At 39.0% G+C, this 5,201-nt stretch overlaps 1 long non-coding RNA gene across 1 annotated transcript; it reads left to right on the top strand.

Annotated features, from left to right (window-relative positions):
• The first annotated feature begins 430 nt into the window (after nt 1-430).
• Nucleotides 431-3,009, top strand: LOC145547665 (uncharacterized). The gene is made up of 2 exons (XR_014083961.1): nt 431-1,554; nt 2,950-3,009. It is a non-coding gene; the product is annotated as an uncharacterized LOC145547665 (long non-coding RNA).
• Nucleotides 3,010-5,201: the final 2,192 nt, after the last annotated feature.

Below are 5,201 nucleotides of genomic sequence, written 5' to 3'. Positions count from 1 at the left end.
AATTCGATATTGAATAATTAAATAATAAAATAAAATTAAATAATAGTTGTACATGTGTGTGACTCATCGCTGTGTGACTGTTATTTGCTGCATTTGATGTTCCACCCATGGGCAAGATTAACCACAGCTGATCCATTTCCAGTAATTGTGGCTCAGCCTCGCACATCAACTTGGAGGAATTTATGCCTCTTAATTCTTCAGCACACAACAGCGTCGACTTCTTGAATGCTGGTGGGTGTCTTGTGTTAAACAGCTTTGTTCGAGGTGTTTTCCACAACAAATCTGGTTGCTTCAGTTTCAGGACTCGGACTTGGTCACCGCACAAGGCAAACTTCATTCTGCTTTAAGCATCCTTGGTATTTGAGTGTTTCCCATTAATCTCCTCCTGCACAAACCACATTCTCTTGAAATAAGCTCCGCCTTACACATTCCTATCTAATAAAAAAATAAAAGGGAGGAGGGGGGGGGGGATAAAAAAAATCCCATTATTATTTGGAATCTAATTTGACTTGCTCTTAACAACACAAGCTGAAAATGACCACTACCATTTTCCCTCGTGGCCCTGTGTGTCTCTTGCAGTATTAGGGTTTTCCCTAATCCTTTGTCATTGCATAATCTCTCTTGTTTAAATTTAAAACTTGATTTTCATCAAAAGACATCTTTTTGGACACTCTCAAAATTGCTTTCAAATTTCAGATGAGAAAAGGTCTTTCTTTTTTCAGCTTTGTTCCAATCTCAATTTATGTCAGCATTTCCTGTTTACTGGTCTCACAACAAACAGCGAAGCAGTGGTGCAGCCTCTCTCGTTTTAGCAAACCAGTTTGACATTTTTACTCTTTCAAAATGACCTTTTATGTGGTACGCACCATACTGGTCAAATATGCTGATCCTGACCTTCCTAGTCAAACTTTACTTTTTTGCATAACCACTGAAATATCTAAAGTAACATTGGGTTCCATCGTGTTAAGTAAATGTTTTCGGAGTCACGTCTGCTTTCCTAAGTCAAGTTAGTTAAAATAAACTGGTGCATATCGAAATTTAAATGCCAAAGAAAATGCATGCATGTTGTAACCTCTCGGAGTCAAAGTGAATGTGAGGCTTGTCTTATTAAAATGTTGAGAATTTAGTAATTAGCTTTCTTGTGTCGTTAAAGTTTCATTTTCTCAAGAGCAGACTAATCTGCATAGAATTAATCTATTCTATTCTACTCATCTATTTAATAAGAAGTAGAAGAGGATATATTTACTGACCCCCAAGGGGAAACTGTAAAGTACACTCAGTACCCTTCTGTACTGACTAGGGAAATACCATCTTGGGTTCAACGGGTGTGAATGCAAGTGAAAGAATGCACAAAAACATCATGACAAAACCTTGATTGTTTTTATTCTTTTATAGGTGTAGGGGGTGGTATTTTCATGCAACAGTAAACAAGTTCCTGGTTGGTTGTACCGTCGGAAGCTTGTCTCCTGATTAAAACCAGCCGTCGTAAGTATGGCTAAGTCATAGTTGGCCCTGGAGACAGAAGGCTTGCTAAACAAACAAGATGGCTTGAAGGTTAGTATAAATGTTGACTGCTGTGACTCAGTCTTGAAGCAGGTGTACATATTTTTTTTAAGCTATTGGCTTGGGGCTAGAATAGAAAGCAACGCCCAGCACCCATATGTCTGTCATGCAGGCCAGAGTACATGCTTCCAAAATCAAGGGTAGGGACTGAAATGTAACTTCTTGTTTCAGACACCATGTCTTGACTGTTGGCAGCAATTTTAGTTGTTAAGTAGACCTTTCCAATGTAAGCAAGATAAGAAGGATTTGAGAGAAGGAAATCATTCACCTGCACAAAAAGTGTCAAATGTATGTTTTGTATCTCTTCATTAATAAAAATAAAATCCACTTTTCACTCGCTGAGTGAAGACAGCATTCCTCTTTTGAGGATCATGACATGTATTTTGTTGCGAAAGAATACATTGTTTCTTTAGCCTTTGGTTTGTGATTATTGAAGATTAAAATGCTTCGACTGGCTACTTTGTTCTTCTCTCCTGTCCAGTTGGGAAATGCAGAGAGCTCCAACATGAGACACTTGTTATTCTTAAAATACAGTTAACGCCCTCACACAAACTTAATTTTGGTACAATTTGCACAGATTTAATCATTTTCAAATTATGTAGGGGCACTTTGAGCATTACATGCAGTGAAATGGATGGTGCTGCATGTGATACGATTTACCAGCTTGTAACTATTTGAGTGATGTAGAAAAGACCAAGAAAAATGATTAGTAAGAAAAATTCTAGGCTTTCAAACAGTTTTTAGTATTTCAGAATAATTGATGATTGGTTTATTTTTCAGAATCATGCGTATACATAGACATTAAAAAATAAGAAAGACATGACAAACAACACATAACAAAATATAGAAGACGTGCATACCAGTGTTTCCACAAAGACGACTATGGTGCACTGACAGAAGGATGTGACATTACAATGAGATTGTTCTTGAAGCTGCACACGCAACACACATAGGAATCTTGTACATTGGCAGAAATATGACAAAAATAAAATAAAGGATTTTTTTTCCTACATAAAAAAAAAACATCTATGTTTAGGAACTTGTTTGGCGAGGGATACCAAATTCTTAAAGTGATCTCCAAGTTTTTAGTGTAAATTCATGCTGCATTCATTACTTTTCGCACATGAACACACTTTACAACTATAAAACAGGTGCAGAGAGCTTCTGCAGAGTGTGCTGATGAGCACAACCCTACTGTTAGAAATATATGACAGTTTCAGTCAGCTGCCACCGTCAAGAGTCTCCAAAGTCCAGTAGACCGAGGGTGTGGCGAGCTGCGGAGTGAACGCGCTGAACACAGCTCTGCCCACGCGCTCCTGATCATTCGCGTAAAAACTGAAGCCCGCTCTTGTTTTATGATTTTCTTTTCTTCTTCTTTTTTTTTAGGAGCCAATTAAACGCCTTTCGCGCCTGACTGTCATCACCCTGCTTGGCTCCACCTGAGGCTCAGTCAACATTCGGATTACCTCCTACTCCACCGGGTTTCATAACCAACGTATCATTCAGGGCCACTATTTTCCTGGAAGTGACTAAAGTATTCCTTTAACTGGTCTTACTGGTACAGAAATAGGCCCTGTGTCTCTGCACACAACGAAAAAAAAAAAAAAAAAACGACATATCACGGAAAAGAGGCGATGAAGGGGTTGGTACTTTGAAGATGGGTGTGTCAGACTTTGTTTAAAAAGGACTGTGTCCGTGTAGTGCTCTCACATCCGCCTCTTTTTCTCTTCCTCAAGCACAACAACTCCTTCAGACGAACCGGTAAGAGGAATAATTGCTTCTCATATTGCAGTTGCATCTAAGTGAGGGCAGGAAAAGGGGGCTGGGGGGTCTTACACACATTTGTATGCCTTTCGTGTGTGTCTCCAAAACGCTTATAGAACTTCAAAAGTTCAAAAGTTGAGTTGTGTTCAACTCAAGTCCTTTGAGGTGATGTATTAATAGAAAGCTGCACAATTTGCTTGTAAAATAGGCAGACAACGAGAGAAGTTTATATTAAATTTGGTTAAGGACTGTTTGAAATGGCATCTTGAACCGAGGGTTATAAGTGCAACAATGCTTATTATTACTTGTATTTTATTTATTTATTTTCTGGGGAGAGTTTGTGGAGTTTGCGGTTCCACCCATTAGTTTGTGCCCTGATTAAAACAAAAATACTTGTGTGGCTTGGTCAATACTGCCCCTGCAGGAAGGAAGCATGGCACACTAAACAAGGGAGTTGTGTAGACCAGTGCAATTCTTTTCTTGCTCTGATTCAGACATAAAGCAGCTTGTGTGGGTGTGGCTTTTTTTTTTTTCTTTTTTCTTTTTTTTTTTTTTAAGGCAACAGCCAACGCCCATAAAGCACTGTTCAGACATGGTCCCCAAGGCAAAAGTGTCCAGTATGTTTTTAGATGTCTCCCTGCCTCTGCACACATTTTAATTGACTAACAGGCTTGTGCTAAATCCGGTGTGTTAAAGGGAAGCCTCTAAAACATGCAGTTTGCCTTGAGGACCCCGTTTAGGGGTAGAGGGCAAACTGGGCCAGAGTATGCCGTTTCTATTTCTAAAATATAAAAATTAACCTCAAACACCTAAGCAAATGTCTCCTTCGTTTCAGTCACCATGTCTAAGCTGTTGGGCGCAATTGGAGTTCTTAAGAAGACTTTTGATGAGTATGCTGGAACAGATGGCGACAAGACCACCCTATCCAAGAAGGAAATTGCAACAATGCTAAAAACAGAGCTTCCTGGAGCAGGGGTACGTACAAAAAAACGCATTGCTTTTCAGGAGAGACTGGGGATTCTTCAAGTTTATCTAAAGTCGGCCTTTCTTTCCACAGGGTGATAAAAAGGAAGAAGTGGAGAATTTTTTCAAGATGCTGGATGAGGATGGTGATGGTGTAGTTAATTTCAACGAATACATCGTTTTTGTTGCCACCCTTGCTTTGCTTCTGTGCCAGTAAAATGTCTGAAATCTGCTTGTCCAATCACACTGTCTGTGGTTTAAAAAAATAAATAAAGTGCTTGAGCAAATTAAAGTGAATGTGATGTATTAAAACAAGGAAAATAAAAGCTTTTTCACACCTAAATGTCTCTTCCATTTTTGAACAAAGCAGAAATGATAAAAACCAAACACTGCCTGACATGGGAATGAGCCTGAAATAACTCATTCTCATAAAACAAGGTTAATACTTAACTAGCAAGTTTCTGTTTATATGCCTGGGACAAGAGGAAATGGCTGCATATGACTGCCTTTTCTAAACCTCTGGAACATAACCATGTTCTGATTTCAGGGAATTGGGCTCTGAACTGGCTACACTGATGGTCATGAAATCAGGAATTTTTGGAAAAATTGCTAGATTTATAAATCTCTCAAGACAAATGGGCAATGTGGTTCTTTGCCCAGAATGGCACAACCGGGTGGGGGCCACAAGACAGATCTGTTAAAAGGTGAACGCACTGGAGAGGAAAATATTGCTATGGGCAGCTAATTTGTATCCTGTGATTTGCCACAAATACTTTCTCGCATGACTCACAATTTTAAACTAGTCAGATATCAACTGGATTATACAAAAGTAAATGGAGATTTGCAGTAGAAAATGCTGACCGATGTAAAAAGCAAAGACTGGTTACTTGGACAATACCAGGAGACCATTC

Source organism: Poecilia reticulata, chromosome 16, assembly GCF_904066995.2.
Source record: "Poecilia reticulata chromosome 16, P_reticulata-male-v2, whole genome shotgun sequence".
Classification (NCBI taxonomy): domain Eukaryota; kingdom Metazoa; phylum Chordata; class Actinopteri; order Cyprinodontiformes; family Poeciliidae; genus Poecilia; species Poecilia reticulata.
Note: the sequence above shows the minus strand (reverse complement) of the source record. Positions and strands in the feature narration are given on the sequence as shown.